The sequence below is a fragment of the Penaeus japonicus genome, unplaced genomic scaffold (genome assembly GCF_977035675.1).
Source record: "Penaeus japonicus unplaced genomic scaffold, GWHDUDI00000001_assembly GWHDUDI00000038, whole genome shotgun sequence".
NCBI lineage: Eukaryota > Metazoa > Arthropoda > Malacostraca > Decapoda > Penaeidae > Penaeus > Penaeus japonicus.
The window spans coordinates 10061405-10081404 of NW_028234440.1; the positions used below are offsets into that span (position 1 = coordinate 10061405).

At 50.3% G+C, this 20000-nt stretch overlaps 1 protein-coding gene across 1 annotated transcript in view; it reads right to left on the minus strand.

Moving 5' to 3' along the window:
- Nucleotides 1-20000, minus strand: part of LOC122264365 (somatostatin receptor type 2) — a 28107-nt gene that overhangs the window by 2603 nt on the left and 5504 nt on the right. The gene's annotated exons all lie outside the window — the stretch shown is intronic.

The following is a 20000-nucleotide window of genomic DNA, read 5'->3' on the forward strand; positions in this document are numbered from 1 at the left end:
GAGAGATATAGTTTTAATCTTATATATTTATAAGCGGTAGTAATGTATTACATAATCTTATACTATTATATCTATATATATATATATATATATAGTATATATATAGTATAGATAATATATCTCTATATATAATATGTGTGTGTGTGTGTGTGTTTGTGTATCTACCATAAATATACATATATATAATTAATGTATGTCATATCTATCTATATATATCAATATATAAACTATATAGATATATATCTTATATATATATTATTTAAATCTTTATATTATATATTTATCTATATATATTTATATATATTTCCCATATAAACAAACATCTATATATCTATATATATATATATATATATATATATATATATCATCTATAAATCTATATATATATATATACATACTAGATAGAATAGAAAGATAAATAGATAGATAGGTAGATAGATAGTCGATGAGGATCAGAGATAGATAGAAAAATAGATAGATAGATAGATAGAGAGAGAGAGAGGAGAGGAGGAGGAGAGACCGAGAGAGGAGAAGAAGAGAGATCGAGGAGAGAGGAGAGGAGAAGGGAGGGAGGGAGATGCGAGGGAAAGAGAGGTAGAGAGAGAGAGGAAGAGAGAGAGGAGAGAGAGAGAGAGAAAACGGGGAGATGGAGGAGAGATGAGAGAGGTGAGAGGGAGAGGAGACGGAGAGGAAGGAGAGAGGAACGGAGGAGAGAGAGTGGGGCAGGGGAGAGGAGCGGGGAAGAAGAACGAGAGGAGACGAGTAGAAGAGGAGAGACGAGAGAGAGAGAAGAGAGAGAATAGAGGGAGAGAGAGAGAGAGAGACGTGAGAGAGAGATGACAAGAGGAGAGAAGGAAGAGGGACGAGGAGGAGGGAGAGAGCAGAGAGCAGAGCGAGAGGAGGAGAGAGATGAGGAGAGGGAGAGAGAGAGAGTCAGAGAGAGAGGGAGAGGAGAGAGGAGAAGAGGAGAGGAGAGAGATGAGGAGAGCACGGGGGGAGAGAGGAGGAGGAGAGGAGAGAAGGGGAGATGAGAGAGGAGAGAGCGAGAGAGGAGAGAGAAAGAGAAAGAGATGGAGGAGAGAGAGACTAGGGAGAGATGAGAGAGTGAGAGAGAGAAGACGAGCGAAAGAGAAAGAGGAGAGAGAGATAGAAGGGGGTGGGATGGAGGAGGGAAGGGAGTGGGAGAGAGAAAAGAGAAAAGAGAAAGAGAGTAGAGGGGGAGAGAGAGAGGGAGAGAGAGAGAGAGAGTAGTGAGAGAGAGGCGACGTAGAGACGAGACGATGGAGGAGAGAGAGGAGGGAGGGAGGGATGGAAGAGAGGAGTGAGAGAGAGACGATGAGAGAGGAGAGGCGGACGAGGAGAGAGAGAGACGAGGAGAGTGAGAGAGAGGTGAGGAGATGACGGAGAGAGGGAGAAGAGGGGAGAGTGAGAGATAGAGAGGAGAGAGAGGCAGAGGCTCGTGAGAGTGAGGAGAGAGAGAAACGAGAGGGAGAGAAGAGGAGGAGAGAGCAGAGAGGAGACGAGAGAGGGAGAGAGGGAGGAGAGAGGAGAAAGAAAGAGAGAGGGAGGAGGAGGAGAGAGGAGGAGAGAGAGGGAGCAGGGGAGAGAGAGGAGAGAGGAGAAGAGGAAGAGTAGAGAGAGGAGAAAAAGAGGGAGAGAGAGAGGGAAGAGGGAGAGGAGACGACAGGAGAGGAAGAGAGAGGAGATCGGGAGACGAAGAGAGAGTGTAGGGAGAGATGAGAGAGAGAGAGAGTGAGAGAAGAGAGAGAGAGAGGAAGTGAGGACCTGGAGAGGAGAGAGAGAGGTGAGAAAGGAGAGAGGAGGAGTGGAGGACGGGAGAGGAGAGAGAGAGACGAGCGAGGAGAGAGAGCAATGACGAGCGATGAAGATAGAGGGAGAGAGGAGAGAGAGAGACGAGAGAGAGACGGAGAGAGAGGAGAAGAGGGGGGAGAGAGAGGAGCGAGAGAGAGAACGGAGAGAGAGAGGGAAGAGAGCAGAAGAGACGCAGAGAGAGAACCCCAAAGACTAGAGGAGAGCAGAAAAGAGAGAGAGGAACGGACAGGAGAGAGAAGACGGGAGAATTGCACGAGTACGGGAGCTGAGAGAGAGAGGGACAGGAGAGACGCGATGTGAGAGACGAGAGAGAGTGAGAGGACGAGAGAAAGGAGAGGAGAGAGAACCCCCAGCAGGAAGAAGGGAGAAGAGAGAGTGAGAGAGGACGGGAAGGATGGGAGACGGCGAGAGAGACCGAGAAGCACGTGGAGAGAGATGGTGGGAGGTGATGAGAGGAGGAGTGATAGAAAGATGAGAGGAGAGAGGAGGGAGGGAGGAGACGAGAGAAGAGAGCAGGAGAGAGAGGAGAGAGGAGGAGAGACCGAGAGAGGAGGCGAGGAGAGAGAGAGAAGAGAGAGGGAAGAGGGAGAGAGGAGGGGAGAGATGAGAGGGGGACGGAGAGAGAGACGGGAGAGAGAGAGAGGAGAGGGAGAGGATGAGAGGGAGAGAGACGAGGAAGAGAGAACGAGAGAAGACGAGAGAGAAGAGAGAGAGGAGAGAGAGAGAGGAGAGAGTAGAGAGAATGGAGGATGAGAGAGAGGAGAAGGAAGAGAGGGAGGCAGGAGGAGAGATCGCGGACAAGAGAGGATAGATGAGAGATGAGAGAGAGAGAGAGAGGGAGAGGAGGAAGAAAGAGAGAGACGTGGAGCGAGAGCCGAGATGAGAGAACGAGAGAGAGTGAGAGAGAGTCGAAGGGAGACAGACAGAGGAGAGAGAGAGATGAAGAGAGAGGAGAGAGATGAGAGAGACGGAAGAGAAGAACGAGGGAGCAGTTGGGAGAGATAGGAGAAGAGAGCAGACGAGTGACGAGGATGAGAGAGAGAGGAGGAGAGGGAGAGGATGGGAGAAGGGAGTAGAGAAGACGAGAGAGAAGAGAGATGAGGGGGGAGAGAGGAAAGAGAGAGAAAGAGGAGGGCGAGATGAGGGAGCGGAGAGAGATGAGAGAGGAAGAAGGGAGAGGAGTGGAGAGAGGAGAGAAGGAGAGGGAGGAAGGAGATGGTGAGATGAGCGAGAGAGAGGAGTGAGGGAAGAGAGAGACTGAGAGAGAGAGCTGAGAGAGAGAGGAGAGAGAGGGGAGGAGAGAGTGAGATGAGGACGACAAAATTCGAGGTCGAGAGAGAGTGGAGGATGTCCCCCGTCGAGAGAGAGAGAGAGAGTGAGTGGCAGACTCTCTAACACACACACATACAACACAACAATGTGAGGTGTCGTGTGTGTGAATGTCAGTATGTATCGTGTCGTGTGAGAGAGGAGTGGAGTGTGATGTGATGTGTGTGCTTGTGCGAGTTTGTGAGTGTGGTTTGTCAGGTGAGTGATGTAAGGGTGTGTGGAGATGACGTGTGTGTGTAGTGTATGAGAGTGTGTGTGATGTTTTAGTGAGTGCTCGTGAGCTGTAGTGTGTGAAAGTGACGAGTTGAATCGTGTGTGTTGTAAGTCTGTGCCAGCTCTTTTTTTCGTGGAGAGTCGTCGTGTGGAGGTCGAGACGTGTGAGAAGAGTCGAGTTGAGATGATAGTAGAGAAAGTGAGTGATCTGACGTGTGGTGTGTTGTGAGTGATTGAGAGATGGAGAGTAAGTGTGGGTAACAGAGTTTATGTCAAACAGATAGAGTGAGAGTGAGAGGGATAGTGACTTACGTCCTACCGAGAGTGTTGTGTGAGAGAGCTGAGTGTGAGAGTTAGAGACTAGAATATTTTTAAGAGATTTATTCTTAGTGAATGAGTTGCGACACGAGGCAGCATACAACAGATATAGGTATATTTATATGTATTGATGACATAGATATTTGAGATAGATCTATAGTATGATATTTTTAGAGAAGAGATATATACAGATATAGAAGATATGATAATAAAGATGTATATATATATATATAGAATGCTATTTATATGAAGATATCTAAATATAATAGATGATATATATTTAGAGATATATAGATTAATTAGATATGTACTATATAGATATTTATATTATATGAGATATAGATAGATTTATACGATATTTATATATAGGTTATATAGATAGAAATACAGAGAGAGAGAGTGCATGTACTACATCATGTAAAAAATAATTCGCTGGCCGCGTGCTGGAATAATACAGGGTCCATGGGTAGAGAGGTGATATAATATTGAGACTTGAGCCGAGTCGTCTGAGATACTATATGTGATATAGAGAGAGTAGAGATAGAGATTTTGAGAGAGACGAGACGAGAGAGTGCAGTGGTGCGAGAGCCGCCGGTGTGTACGACGAGAGTCGGTGTGAGAGTGGCAGACAATATCTACACACAAATTACTCTCAAACTAACTTTATAAATATAAATCCCCCGCTTTCACGGGTGTGAGAGTACTGTGTGAATTACTGTGTGTGTGGGTGGGTGCGTGAGTGAAGTCTTCGTGTGAGTGTGTGGTTGTGAGAGAGTTGTGCTGCTGGTTAGCGAGTGGAGTGAGTCGGTTTGTTTGGAGTGTGTCGTGTGTGCTGTCTAGAGAGTGATGGTTCGTCGTGTTATGTGTGAGCTGCTGACATGAGTGAGTACTGGGTCAAGCTCGAACGTGAGAGAGAGATTGTGATTCGTGTGTGTCGCTCCGTTAGAGCTCGTTGTGTCCCCGAGTGATGTCACGAGAGTTTGAGTGAGAGGTGTGAGTGGGCGTGGTTGACTGAGGGAATGTGAGTGCATATCAGAGTGAGGGTAGAGACTTGTGTGTGAGTGTGTGAGTGTGCCGCAGCTAGTGTGTGTGTGTGTACGTCGAGTGTGTCATGAGAGTGTGTGTGTGGGGTGTCGTTGTGTTAGTCGTGTAGAGCGAGTGGTAGAGAGTAAGATAGTGAGATTGAGGTAGTGAGTGTGAGGGGGGAGATATTCGAGCAGTGAGAGTGTGAGTGTAGACTGAGAGAGATATAGAGAGAGATAGTGCGTGTAGTTTCAGAGTTAGAGGATATTTGAGTGTACGAAGGGGGTGAAGGGGGGTATAGGATAAGTGTAGGTGGAAGATTTTGATAGTGAGAGAGAGATATGTGTGCGTCGTAGTATGAGTGAGAGTTTGAGAGAGGTTTTTAAGTGTATAGAGTGAGTTGGTAGTGACTTGAGTGACGTGAGCGTGTGGGAGTGTTTGTGAGTGATAGAGATTGAGAGATGATAGAGTAGTAATGTACTGAGAGACGTACGTGAAGCAGCTCCGTGTATGTGTTATTTTGTAAGAGCGGGAGGGCGGTTTTTGTTGCGGTGATGGAGGTCCAGGTGTGGGTGTGTGTGTCGTCGTGAGAGGGCTGTCTGTGCGTGTTACGTTGAGTGTGTGTGAGTGTTGCTGTGAGGTCCCTCGTGTGAGTGTGTGTTAGTGGTGATAGTAGTAGTGTGTCGAGTATGATCAGAGTGAGTATTTGAGTGTGTGTCGTGTGCTGTGGACGAGGTGCCAGTCGTGTCAGTGCGAGTGCGTTGAGTGTGAGTGAGTATGTGGTGTGTGAGACTCGAGTGTGTGGGGATGGGGGTCGGATGGTGACGAATGAGTGTGTGATAGATGTTTGTGTGTGTGTGTGTGAGAGAGAGGGGGGTGAGCTGTGTGTGAGTGAATGTATGACGTGGTGTAAGTGTGATATAATGTGTGTGTGTGAGTGAGTGTGTGATATGGTAGAGTGAGAGATAGAGGTGTGTGTGAGTGTGTGAGTGTGTCGTGTGAGTTTTGTGTGTATGTGTGCTCGAGTCGGGTGTTGAGGCATAGGGTTTAATGAGAAGAAAGGGTGTCGTGTGAGAGTGTGTGTGTGAGAGAGTGTGTGTGTGTGTGTGTGTCGTGTGTGTGAATCGTGGGTTTCGTGTGTGAGTGATTTGGGAGAGAGTGGTGAGTGTGTGGTGGTGTGTGTATAGAGACGGGAGTGGGTTTGGTCTAGTCGACTTGAGTAGTGTGAGTTTGTGCTGAGTCGCCTGTGTGTGTGTGTCTTCGTGTCAAGTGTGTGTGGAGTGTGTGAGTGATATGTGCTGTGTGTGTGTGACGAGTATAGGGTAAATAGTGATGCTGATTGATGTAGAGTGTTGTGTGTGCTGGGTGTGTGAGAGTGCGTGAGTGACCGTGTGTGAGGGAGTGTGTGTATGTAGAGGTAGAGATGGGGTGTGTGTGTGAGCTGTGTGAGAGAGATGTAGTGATTTGTGTTTTCTCATTTGTTGTGTAGTTCCGCAGCCTGACCCGCCGAGAAACGTGAGTGTGTGTGTGTACGGCGAGGAGAGTCATGCTCTTCACACACACACACACTCACCAGAGGAACACACACATCAACCTAATATATGTATATACTCTACAATAGATCACTATATAAGTGAGGTGTATGTTTACGTGAGTGTGTGTCGTGAGTGAGAGTGTGTGTGTGTGGGTTGTGTGAGACTGTCGTGATTGAGTTAGTGAGTGAGTGTAGAGAGAATGAGGAGTGTGAGCACGTGAATGAGTGATGCCAAGGGCGTTGGGGGGGTGGTCTGAGTTAGATACGTGAGTGTGAGTGTGTGTGTGAGTGTGATTCGTGAGTGTTTTGTGTGTGTGTATCGTGTGAGTGTGTGTGTATGTGTGTAGAGAGTGTGTCGTTATTGTGTGTGATGTGTGTGTAGTGTGAGTGTGTGAGTGAGTAGTGAGATTGAGTGAGTTTGTGTGAGTGAGTGGGTGGGAATGAGAATGGGCCAAGGGGGTGAGGGGGGGTAGTGTGTGGTTGTTTGTGTGTGGTTAGAGTATCGTGTCGTTAGAGTTGTGTCGTGTGTGTGTGTACAGTGTGAGTGAGTTTCGTCGTTTTGTGTGTGTGTGTGATGTTTCGACGTGTGTGTGTTGTGTTCGTGTGGTTCTACTATGTATCTATCTCACTCTCATTACCTCTCTCCTCTCACAAACAACACACTCACTATATATCCAATCTGGACGGTGAGTGTGTGTTTGACGGAGTGTGACGTGAGGTCGTGTGTGAGTGACGCGCAGTGTTGCAGAGGTGGTCTGAGGGACAGCTAGTAGGGATGGGTGTCGTGGGGCGGGGCCGGGGCGGGGCGTCGGGTCGAGAGTGTGAGTGCTCGCATGTGTGTGTTAGAGTGTGACGTGTGAGTGTAGTGAGAGTGAGGGTTTGGTTTAGATGGAGCGTGTGTCGTGAGTGTGTCCGTGTCGCGAGTCGAGTTTCGCTGTGTGTGTGTGTGTGAAGGGGGCGTCGCGGCGTGTTGAGTATGTGAGAGTGGGATCGTCGTGTGTGATGTGACGTGTGCGCGGATTGTGTGTGTGTCGAGTGTGTGAGAGTCGTGTCAGCGTTATTATTATTTGGTGGCTTGGACGTATTAGAATGAAGATAGGAGAGTGTCGAACAGTGTGACGTGTGTGAGTTAGAGTGTAGATTATGAGCTGGCGTGTGTGTGAGTGTGTCGTGATCAGAGCTGAGTGTCGCTGTTGACGTGTGAGATATTGAGACATGGTCGAGTGAAGAGATGGGATGAGAATATTATAGAGAGAGTGTGAGAGACGAGTGTTGTGTTAGGCAGTCGCAGGTTAGTGAGAGACTTGAGCACGAGATTGAGAGAGAGATACGATACGAGGGGTGGGGGGCGGGGCGGGGGGCACGGGGGTGGGGGGGGGGGGGGGGTCGGGTGGCGGAGCGGAGGGGGGGGCGGGGTCGGCGGGTTGTGATCCTCGTCCAACTCAGGTGTTATGTAAATCAAGGCTCTCGGACACGTGACAGACGAGAGCGAATGTAAGAGTTCGTTGCGTGCGTGCGAAGCGAGCGTGTCGCAGAGTGTGTACGTGGAGAGAGAGCCACAGAGGGCACGCGGAGCGGGCAAGAGACCGCCTCGAGGCGCGAGGGAGGAGCGAGAGAGATCGGGCGCAAGCGCGGAGAGAGAGAGAGAGCGCGCGCGCGCGAGCGAGCGAGCGCACGCGTCGAGCTCAGGCGCGGAGAGAGAGCGCGAGCGCGCGCGCGAGGCGCTGTGAGAAGTGTGCTGAGTGGGTGAGAGTGTGTGGCAAGAGGGTTTGAGTGTGTGTGTGTGTGTTTCGTAGGAGTCGGTGTGAGTGAGCTGTGTGAGTGGGTGGTGTGTGGGAGTGTGTGTGTGTGAGTGCTGTTCGTGTTGTTTGTGGTTTGTGGGGCTGTTGTGTGTGTGCCGTCCGTGAGTGTGTGTGTGTGTAGTGCGTGTGTGTGTTGTGAGAGTGTTGTGAGTGTGTGTTTTGTGTGTGTGTGTCCCGTGTCGTCGGTGTATGTTTGTGTGAGAAGTGTGAGAGTTTGACAGTGTGAGAGGGAGGGTGTGTGAGTCTGAGAGACCGTGAGGTGGCGTGAGCTGTGAGAGTGTCGTGCAGTGAGTGATGTGTGTGTGGGGGTTGGATTGTGTGTGTGTGCACGTCGTTAGTGAGTGTGTGTGTGAGGGTCGAGTGTGTGTGACGTCTGAGTGTGTGAGAGTGTGTGTGTGTGTGTGTGAGGAGAGTGTGGGAGTCGTGTCGTGTGTACGCGTGACGAAGTCGTGTGTGTGTGTGGCAGAGTGTGTGAGATCGTGTGCTTGTGACCCCGAGTGTGAGAGCAGTGTCGTGTGTGAGGGTGAGAGTGAGTGTTGGAGGGTGATGATGTGTATCGAGTGACTGATTAGGGGGAGGGTTTGTGTGTGTGTGTGTCCCGAGTTGTGTGTGTGTGTGCTGCGAGGGGAGACCTTTTTGAGAATAGTGACCGGAGAGTGTGGGGGTGATGAGTGTGTGTCGTGATGTGTGTGTGTGTGTGGGACTTGAGAGTTAAGAGGTGTTGTGTTTCGATGTGTGTGTGTTAGTGGTGTGTGTGTGGTGAGTGCGTGTGTGTTAGTGTGAGTGGGCTGGATATGGTGTGGCTGTTGTGTTGAGTGACGTGTGTGTGAGACGGTGTGTGTGCTGAGCTGAGAGTGTTTGATTCTGAGAGAGATGGAGTGTGTTGGGTGTCAGATGGTTGTTGAGTGATGAGTGTTTCGGGGGAGGGTGTGTGTGTGTGTGGTTGTGTGTGTTGAGTGAGTGAGTGCTGTGTGTGATATAGTGTGTCGCCTGTGAAGTGTTGTTTTTGTGGGGTATAATTGTGGGTGGGATGTGTGTGTCCTGGTGTATGTGTGGCGGGTGAGACCCCGGGGTGGGATTTTTCGTGGTGTAGTTAGTGTGGTGTGTGTGTGGGTGAGTGTGTGTTTGTTTGTGTGTGTGTGAGGTGTCGTGTGTGGCGAGGGTCGTGATGTGTGAGTTTGTGTGTGAGTAGTGAGTGAGTGAGGTTGTGTTGGGAGTGTGGTGTAAGTGTGTGTCGTGTAGTGAGTGTGCTTTGTGTGTGTCGTGTGCTGTGTGTGAGATGTGTGTGTGACGTGTGTGTGACGTGAGAGTGTGCTGTGTGTCCCCGTGTCACGTGTTCTGTGTGTGGGATGGGTGTGACGTGAGGTAAGTACGTGTAAGTGTGGGGGTGTGTTGTGTGTGTGTGTGAGTGATGGTGTGGTGTCCGTGTGTGTGGGTTCTGTGTTGTGTGTTTATGGGTGATGAGTGAATATGTCGTCTGATGGGTGTGTATAGGAGTGAGTGTCGTGTGTGTCGTGAGTTGTGTGTGTGTCGTGTGAGTGTGTAGTTGTGTCGTTGGTGAGTGGGGGAGAGGCCCCCCCCGGAGAGTGTGGTGGGGGGGGTAGTGTTGTGTGATGTGTGTTTGGAGAGTGTGGGTGGTGTCCCGTGTGAGTGTGTGTGCGTGTGATGTACCTGTGTGTGCCCCCCCACCAGATCGCCCCCCCCCCTCCCCCACCCCCCCCCTCCCAACTGTGAGTGAGAGAGTGTCCAGAGTGAGTGTCTTCGTGTCGTGAGATTTTGAGTCGTTAGGACGAGATATGGATACAGGAGTTAGGGATGAGGAGAGGTAGGGATGAGATTGAAAGTGCGAGCTTGCTGACGAGAGAGCGTGCTAACTTGCGAGCGGGTAAGGTGTGAGAGTGGCGAGTTGTGGCTGATAGTGAGAGTAGGATACTGAGCTATTAAGTGGTATAGAGAGAGTGAGTATAGTTATGTCGTCGGACGGGTGAGATAGATATTGAGAGTGTACGAGTTATACGTGGAGAGATAAGGTGGGGGGGGGGGGTGGGGGTCGGGTGGGGGGAGACTGTCTTATGTGAGAGTGAGTGTGGATTTAGTGAGAGCTGTGTGGTGTGTGTGTGTGAGGAGTGTGAGTGTTTCGAAATGAGAGAGTGTATAATATCACTGGTGTGTTGTGTGTGTGTGTGTGGTGTGTTTGACGAGTGCCCGATGTCGTGGGTGTGTGTCAATATGAGAGTGTGAGTGAGTTAGTGAGTGTGTTGTGTGTGATTGAGAGGGGAGTGTGTGAGTGTGCAGTGTGTGAGACGTGTGTTGTGTGGTGGGTGGAGGACGTGTGTGTGTGTTGGTGAGTGTGTATGGTGTGTGTGTGGAGAGGTGAGAGCTGTATTATAGTGTGTGGTCGTGTGAGTGTGTTCTTTACGTGTGGAGTGGGTGGGAGTGTGTGAGTGAGATCAGTTGTCGTGTGTCCGTGTGTCGTGAGTGTGTGTTTGTTGTGTGTGTGTCCGATGAGTGTGGTGAGACATCTCACACGATATGTTACCAATATATGAGTGAGGGGTGTTGTGTGTGTGTGTGTGTGTGTGCGTTGGTGGTGGAGTGGTGTGTGCTGTGTGTGTGTGTGAGTGTGGATGTAAGTGTGTGGTGTAGAGTGTGTATGTTTGAGTGAGTAGAGTGTGTGTGGTGTGTTCGTGAGTGTAGGTGAGTGAGATTGTGAGGTGAGGGGAGTGAGGGAATGTGAATGTGTGAGTGATTGTGTGTGTAAGTGTGAGTGGGTGAGGGGGTGTAGGTCGTTGCTGAGTGAGTGAGAATGTGAGTGTGGTGATATGTGAGTATTAGATGTGTGTGTGTTTGGAGTGTCGTGCTGGTGACGTGTGTGAGTGCTGACGACGTCGCTGTGTGTGCTGTGTCGTGTGTTAGTCGCTGTGTCATATATAGCTCGCAACTCTAAAAAATATATCTACATAATATATATAAATGTGTGGGTGATGGACGCAGTGTGTAGTGTGTGTGTGTGCTCCGTGTGAGTGTGTGTGGTGAGTTGGGTGGTGTGTGTGTGCGGTCGCGTGTGAGGGAGTGTGTGTGAGTGTAGGAGTATGTGTTGTGGTGAGAGGTGAGTGTGGTGTGTGAGTGTGTGCTGTCTAGTGTGTGTGATGTGGGTGCTGTTCTGTAGCCTCGTTGTAACGAGAGAGCTTTTGGCGTGTGTGTGAGGTGTGTTGTGTGAAGAGTGTGTGAGAGGCTGAGTGTGGGTGTGAGTGGCGAGAGAGTGAGTTGGTGGTGAGTCGTGTGTGTGAGAGTGTGAGTGTGTGTGTCGTTTGTATCTCTCTATCTCACTAACTAACACTATCTATATCTATAATCTATATCTCTGTGAGGATAGATGGTGTGTGTGTGTGTGTGACAGGGTGTGTGTGGTGTCTGTGTTAGTGTGTGTATGTCGTCCGTGTGTGTGAGTGTTACGTCGTGTGTGTGGTGTGCTGGGGGGTGTTAGTGTGTCGTCCGTGTGAGTACACTTTCCGTGTGTGTGTGGTGTGTGTGTGTGTGACGTGTGTGCTGTGTGTGGGTGTCGTGGAGATGTGTGGGTGTCGTTGTAGTGTGTGTGAGTGTGGGAGTGTGTCGGGTGTGTGTGTGTGTGTGAGCGTGTGTGTGGGAGTGGTGGGGTGTGCAGAGAAGACCGTGTGTGAGTGAGGATGGGTGGCGTGCAAGAGTGGTGGAGAGCGAGCGAGAGAGAGAGAGCGGGACGAGATCGCGCGGGAGAGCGAGCGCGCCTCGCGAGCGAGGGAGCAAGAGAGAGCAGAGAGAGAGAGCAGACTAGCAGCGGAGCGCGCGAGAGTGAGTGTGTGTGTGTGTGTGTCGTGTGCAGTGTGTGTGTGATGTTAGAGTGTGGGTGCAGAGGAGAGAGTGGGAGTCCGTCGTGTGAGACAGAATATGTGTGATAGTAGGGTGTGTGTGAGATTGAGAGGGTGTGATAGATAGTGTATGTGTGATTGAGAGTGGAGTCCTGGGAGAGTGTGACGGATAGAGTGAGAGAGATAGACGATAGTGAGTGAGAGAGAGTGAGTGAGTGAGAGAGAAGTCGAGATAGAGTGAGAATGAGGTATTTGTGAGATAGTGATGAGAGTGTGTAAGATGAGAGAGACTTGAGAGTATATATTGGGATGGAGAGATGAGGGAGAGAGGGAGAGAGAGATATATATAAAGCAGATGATGAGAGAGAGTACGAGAGATATAGTAGATTGATTTGAGATATTGGGAGCGAGATATTGAATAACGTAGCAATAAGATATATATAGAGTGTTAGAGAGAGAGAGTATAGATATATATATATATATATATGATATGGTCGGCGTCGGTGGGTGTGGGGGCGGGGTGGGCTGTGTGTGGGGGGGCGGTGGGGGGGGGGGGGTGGTGTGCGTTGGTGGTGGGTCGGGGGCGGGGGGGGGGTAAGACGGGGGGGCGTGGGGGGGTGTGGGGGGGTGGGAGGGGGTAGGGTGGTGTGAATCACCGATATATAGTGACATTGGACTCGGGTATGTATAACGAGTGCGAGAGATGCCGTGAGTCGTGTTTGAGAGATCTAGCGTGCCCGCGCGCGGGAGTGCGACCGCGCGCAGCAGCGGGGAGAGAGAGAGCGCGCTCGCGGCGCGCGCGCAGGGCGTGTGTGTGAGTGTGAGAGAGTGTGTGAGTGTGTGTGTAGAGTGGAGTGTGTGTCGTCGTGAGTGAAGAGAGAGTGAGGGTGTGTTTGAGTGAGTGTGTGGGAGTGTGTGATTAGTGAGAGAGTGTGAGGTGCTGTCGTGGTGTGAGTGAGAGTGTGATTGAGACGTGTGAGGGTGGGTTTGTGGATATACTATCCACTCATCCAAAAATATGTCGTATTTGGTGTCAAATAGAGGGTGTGTGAGGGAGATGAGTGTGAGAGTCGTATCGTGTGTGTGAGCTGTTGTGTCGAACTTGCGGGGCCGTGTTGTGTGTGTATGCGCTTGTGTGTTGTGTGGCTTTTAGTTTGTGCTGTGTGTGTGAGTGGGTGTGTGTGTGTGTGTCGTGTGTGTGTGTGTGTGTCGTGTGTGAGTGTCGAGAGTGTATGTCAGTGAGGTGTCTGGTATGGAGTGTGTGTGTGCTAGTGGTGTGTTTGTGTGTGTGGCGTGGTGTGGTGTGTGTGTGTGTAGTGAGTGTGTGGGCTTTGTGTTAAGTGGGTGTGGTGGTGTGAGGTGTGTCGGTGTAATGTGTGTGTCGTGTGTTTGAGAGTGTGTGAGTGTGAGTGTGGGTGTGTGTGGGTGTGAGTGTGTGTGTGTGTTGGAGAGTGTGTGTGTTGGTATGTGTGGGTTCGTGTGTGAGTGTGGTGAGAGTGAAGTGTCGAGTGTGTCGTGTGTGTGTGAGTGTGAGTGGGACAGGTGTGTGAGATTAGTGTGTCGTGGGTTGTGTGCTGTCGTGGGTTGTTTATTGTGTTTTGTGCGAGTATGGCTGTGGGTTACGAGTGTGTAGAGTGGAGTGAGAGAGTCCGGTGTGTGTGTGAGTTGTGTGGAGAGTGAGTGTGTGTGTAGTGTGAGAGGTGTGTGTGGGTGTGCTGCTGTATCCGTGGGAGTAGAGTGAGTGTGGGTGTGTATGGGTCAGAGGGTGTGAGGTGTGGTGTGTGTTGTGTGGTGTGAGTGAGAGTGTGTGTTAGAGTGAGTGCTAGCGAGCGTGCGCCCCGAGGGGCGGGTGAGTGAGAGGAGTGAGTGAGTGTCGTGTGAGTGTGTGTGAGTGAGTGTGAGTGAGTGAGGGATAGAGGTGTGGGGAGAGTGTCCGACGAGGGGTGTGTGTGGGTGAGAGTGAGAGGTTAGAGAGTGTGTGAGAGTCGAGTGAAAGTGGAGTGAGATAGAGTGAGTCGTGATACTGAGATGTAGTGTCTGAGTGAGGGGTTCGGGGGGGGGGGGGGTGGGTGGGTGGAGGGGGGGGGGGGCGGGGGGGGTGGGGGGGGGGGGGGGGGGGGGCGCATTCTAGTATAAGGTGTGTGTGTTAGTGTGAGTGGATGTGTGTCCGTGTGTCGTGTGTGTGTCGTGTGAGTGGGTGACGAGTGTGTCAGTGGTGTGTACACGCTTTCGAGTGAGAGTCGTGAGTGTGTCGTGGGTGTGTGTGTATGTGTGTGTGTGAGTATGGTGAGTCATGGTCGTGTGCGTGTGTGTGGAGTGTGTGAGAATGTGAATTGAGTGATGTCGTGAGAGTGTGAGATTAGTGTGTGTGTGTGTGTGTGTGTGTGTGTGTGTGGTGTGGAGTTGTGTCTATCCTATAGATATATCTCCTCTATATCTATAAATATAACTGTACTCTATCTCTCTGTCTATATATATACATCTACATCACTCAGAGACGTGTGTGTGGGTGTCAGGGGAGTGGGGGGGGTGTGTGCTCGTGTAGAGTGTGTGAGAGTTTGTCGTGTGTAGTCGTGTGTGTGAGTGACTGTAGTGCGTCAGTGTGAGTGGGTTGGGTGGTAGAGTGTTAGAGGGTGTGTGTCGTCTGTGTGTCGTGTGTGTGAGTTTGTGTCGTTGTGTGTCGTGTTGGTGTGTTAGTGTGTGTGTGTAAGCTGACAACGAGCCTGAGTGGGAGGGTGTCGTGTGGCGTGTGCTGGTTGTGAGTGTGAAGTGGTGCAGTGTGAGAGTGTGAGTGTGAGAGTTAGAGTGAGTGTGAGGGGCGTAAGTGTGAGTTGAAGAGGGGTGTGAGAGTGTGAGCTGAGTCGTGAGTGTGAGTGTGTGTGTGAGTGGGGGGTGTATATCTCTCACACTATCAATGTATGTATATATTATATCTCATATATAAGTATCTATATATCATATCTATATCATATAATATACACTACTACACTGGTGGTTGTGTGTTTGAGATGAGTGTGTGTGTGAGTGTGTGTCGTGTGTGTGTAGCGTGTGTGTGTGAGAGTGTTGGGTGTGTGGTTGTTAAGTGTGGATGTGTGGGTTTAGGGTGAGTGTGTGTGTCGTGTGTGTGTGAGTGCGTCGTCTGCAGAGAGTTTGTGTGTGTGTGTGTGATGTGTGAAAGTGTATATCGCCTGCTCTAAAAATATCTATATCTATCTATCTATGATATCATCTATATACTATATATATAGAATAAAACTCTATGCTCTCAAAACACACAATATGTGAGTTGTGTGAGTGAGCTGTGTGATGTGTGTGAGAGAGTGTGAGCGAGGTGAGTGTTCTGTTTGTGAGGGAATACGAGTGTGTGTGTGAGTGTGTGGGAGTGTGTTTTTAGGTGCAGTGTAGTGTGAGTGTGTGTGTGCGAGTGTGAGAGGGTGTGCGTGTGGTCGTGTGTGTGGGTGTGGAGTGGTTGAGATGTAAAGTGAGGTGGATGTGAGTGAGTGTGCGTCGAGTGTGAGTGTCGTGTTTGAGTGTCGTGTGGTCGTGAGTGCTGTCGACGGTCTTGAGTGTGTGAGGAGTGATGTGTGGGTGCTTTGTTTTGTGGTGCCTGAGTACATTTTGCGTGTGTGCGCTGTCGTGTGTGAGAGCAGTGTGATGTGTGTGATGACTTAGTGTGAGTGGTGAGTGTGTGAGAGTGTGTGTGAGAGGTGTGTGTTTGTGAGTTTGTGGTGAGAGATGTAGAGAGGGATGCGTGCGAGCTAGCCGTGGCTAGTGTGCTAAGCGCGAGCGCGAGGGCGCGTAGAGCGCGAGCACCAACAACAAACGCCGCGAGAGAGAGTTTAGAGAGAGAGCAGGAGAGCGAGCGCGCGACGAGAGAGAGAGACGAGCGTCGCTGCGTCGTGCTCGAGACGTGTCGAGAGTGAGAGTGAGAGTGAGAAAGTGTTGAGTTGTTGTGTGGTATGAGTGAGTGAGTGTGGGGAGTGATAGTGCGGAGTGTGTCGTTTGAGTGTGGGGGATGTGTGTGAGTGTGTTGTGTGTCCAGTGTGAGTGAGAGGGGGGTGAGTAGTGGTGTGTGTGATTCGTGAGTGTGTGAGTTGTGTGTGTGGGATACCTGAGTATGGGTGAGAGCATTGTGAGAGTGTGTTGTGTGTGTGTGGGAGTGTGTGTGTGTCACGTTATGTGTGTGTGTGAGTCGTGAGTCGTGGAGAGAGGTGTGAGAGGAGACAGTGCTTTGAAGTCGTGAGTGAGTGAGTGTGTGTCGTGTGTGAGGTGTGATTTGAGTGTGAGAGAGTGAGTGAGGTAAGGTTTACTCATCATCTCTGTAACAATCAGAGGAGGGCGTGAGTGAGTGTGTGAGAGTGAGTGAGTGAGAGTCGACGTGTGTGAGTGAGAGTACGAGTGCTGGGTCGTGTGCCAATGTCGTGAGGAGTGTGTGTGTGGTTGGTCGTGTGTGAGAGTGTGTGAGTGAGTGATAGTGTCGTGACGTTTGTGTGAGTGTGAGGTGTGTGAGAACACCATACAGATGGCTCCCCCCCGCGGATTGAGTGAGTGGGAAGGTGAGTCGAAAGTCGTGTGTGAGTGTGTGATGTGTTTTCTTTCCTTAAGTGTGTGAGAGTGTCGTGTTGTGCGTGTGACGAGTGAGAGATGTGAGTGTTGGTTGTATGTGTGAGTTTTTGGCAGTCCGTGTCGTGTGAGTGTGTCCGCCTCCTCGATCCGTGCTGAGTCGAGTGTTGTGTGAGTGTGGGTGTGAGAGTGACGTAGCCCGTTACTGAGAAGGGAGGAGACAGTGAATAGTAGAGTTTGAGAGTTGGAGAGTGATTTATAGACTGTGAGAGAGAGAGTTAGAGAGAGAGTGTGGGAGAGGGGGAGACAGCTGAATGTGAGTAATTGTGTGTATAATTGTGAGGCAGTTGACGAGAGAGTGAGAGGTAGCAGTGTGAGAGTGAGAGTGATTGTGTTATGGGGGAGGAAGTATGAGATAGTGTGAGTGTGTGTGAGTATGAGTTTTGTGTTAGGTATGTGGGTGAGTGTGAGGGAGTGTGGAGATTGAGTTAGTGGTGTGAGAGTGTGGTGAGAGTGTGTGTGACGTGTCGTGTGAGTGAGGGGTTAGAAATGAGAGATGTGGGTGTTAGTGAGAGTGATAGTGTGGGTTGTTTGGAGTGTGTGAGGTGGTGTGTGAGTGAGAGAAAGAGAGAGTGAGAGTGAGTGTTGAGTGAGTGTGAGTGTGTGGTGGTGTGAGATTTATTGCGGGTGTGAGAGCGGTGCGATGGCGTGTAGAGTTCAAGCGACTCGCGCGCGCGCGCTAGCGAGAGCGAGAAAAAAACACCCCCCAACACCACAACCAACCAACCAAACAAAAAAAAGCGCTGCGCGCGCGCGGAGAGCGAGAGCGCGCGAGCGAGCGAGAGAGAGAGCGTGTGTGTGTGTGTGTGTGATTGTGATAGTGGAGAGTGTGTGTGAGTGGGTGTGGGTGAGTGTGTGTATGTGTGAGTGTGTTGTGTGAGTGTGTGTGGTGTGTTGCTGCTGTGTGTTGTATAGTGAGTTGCGTAGGGTTGTGATAGGTCTGTGTGGTGAGAGGTGGGTGTGTGGCGGTCGTGTCGTGTCGTGTGTGTGTGTGTGTGTGAATGTGTGAGACGGCTGAGTGTGTGTGAGTGTGTGCTGGTCAGTGTATGGGGTGAGGATATGAGTGTGGAGTGTGAATGTGAGTAGTGAGTGGTGGACGTGACTGAGAGTGTGTTATAGATTATGGGTTTTTGGAGAGAGTGTGTCTTTTGAAGTGTGTTTGAGTGCGTGTGTGTTTGTTTGCTGTAGTCGAGTTATGTGGGGTGTGACACACACAGTCACATCACATGAGGTGGGCTATGTGTTAGATTGTGTGTGTTTTTTAGTGTGTTTGTGAGAGATTCTGAGAGAGTGTAAGAGTCATAGTGAGTGTGAGAGTATAGATGAGTGATGTTGAGTGTTTGAGAGAGTCTGAGAGAGCAGAGTGATTGATATGATAGTTGGAGTGTGTATGAGAGCGCTGTGAAGGTGAGGGCATAGATAGAGGAGAAATGAGTCGTGTGTGATGTGGTCGTGTGTGAGTGTGAGAGAGATTTTGCAGTTGTTGTGTCTGAGTCGGGTCGAGAGCGAGTGAGTATAGCAGACTGACTGAGTGTTGAGAGAGAGTTATAGAGTGTGTGTGAGAAAGAGTGGGAGTGAGTGAGCAGAAAGAGAGAGAGAGAGAGATGAGTATAGATATATAGAGAGAGATTTGAAATAGATACGTTTGTTAGATATTATAGGAGATGATGACAGAAGTGGTAGAGTTTTAGAGTGATTAGAGATATAAGTGAGTCTTGCTGAGGATATTTTGGGGTGTTACAGAGTATTATAGTAGGTATATATATTGATGTACTAGTATGATAGAGAGACGTGAGAGAGATATAGATATTGAGTCAGACGATTTTGATTTAAGAGATAGATGTTGAGATAGTCGAGATCTAGATTTGGGGGGGGCAGGGGGGGGGTGCGAGGTGGGGGTGGGTGCGGGTAGGGGGACGGGTGAGAGATTACACACGCCTCACATATAACACAGACACGGTACAGACACAGAGAGCCGAGATAGCTATCGTCGGCGAGCTTGACGAGGAGTACGAGAGTGATATAATTTTCCTGCGCGCGCTCGCGGGCGCGCGCGGGAGAGCGATCAGAGCGTCGAGAGCGACGAGCGCGCGCGCGGAGTCGCGCGAGCCGACGCGATACGATCACGAGCGAGAGGAGGACGAGATCGCATCGAGCGCGAGATAGAGATGTGTGATTTTGTGTTAGTGAGAGAGTGTTAGTTTGAGGGAGAAATGAGGCATAAGTGTTTGAGTTAGTTTGTCTAGAGCGGGTGAGTTTAGTTTGTCTGTGTGGGTGAGTGTGAGTGACGGTGAGTGATCTCGTGTCGAGGACGTGTTTGGAGGTGGCGAGTGTGACGGAGAATGTGAGTGGGTAGAGAGTGATGTGGGAGTGTGAGTGAGAGGTGTAGTGTGTGGGTGGTGGGAGGGTGGGAGTGAGTGTGGGAGTGAGACAGGGTGTGCGAGGGTGAGAGAGAGTGATAGAGTGAGTGTGAGTGAGTCCGAGAGAGAGTCGTGGGAGTGGAGGCGAGAGGGGTGCTAGTGTGAGTGTGTGTGAGTGTGAGTGTGTGTGTGTGAGTTTGTAGTGTTAGTTTATGTGAGAGTGTGAGTGCTGTGTGCGTGTGGTGTGAGTGTGTAGAGGTTCTTAAACGGGGAGAAGTGATTAGAGTGACGTGTGTGCGGTGTGTGAGTGAGTATGTTTTGCTGCTGTTTATTGAGACGAGTGAGTTGTGTGTAGAGTGAGACCGTGAGAGAGTGTGTGTGTGTTAGTGATCGATAGATGTTAGTAGGGAAGGAGTGAGTTTTATACATCACAGTCTCACACTCCTATATCAATCTATACACACACACACCACACACTCTAAATACTATATGTGTGTAGTGAGAGTGATTGTGAGTGAGTTGTATTGGAGATAGATTGCAGTGAGAGCGAGTTAGTGTGGTGGAGACAGTTATAGAGAGTGACTGACCATATTTGGGATTGTGGGGCAGTGACTTAGAAGGTGATCTGCGCTGGCGCTCGCTGCTCTGCGCGCTCGCTGCGGCTCGCGTCTCGCGCCGCGACAAGGCTCCGCGCGCGAGAGACGCGCTCGCTCGCGCCGCGAGCGCGCGCGCGCGCGCTCCGAGCTGCGCTCGCGTAGACTTGTGTGAGTGACGCCGAGAGAGGGAGTGATAGAGTTAGAGACGAGGGGGGGGGGAGGGTATAATGAGAATAGTGTGAGTGGTCAGTGAGGGTCGTGTGAGGTTGGATAGTGCAGAATGAAAAGATTGTTAGAGTGTGAGACAGAGTGCTGTGTGTAGTGTTGAGTGAGTGTTTGAGTGAGAAGGTGTGTGAGTGTGAGTTTGTGTAGATGAGGGGGGAGGGTTGAGTGAGAGAGAGTGGTGCTGTGTAATGTGAGTGAGTGCGGAGTGCTGAGAGTGTCCGGTGTGTGTGTGTGTGAATCGTGATGTGAAGAGTGATGAGAATGTGTGAATTCGTGTGTTTGAGTGAGTGTGTAGAGTG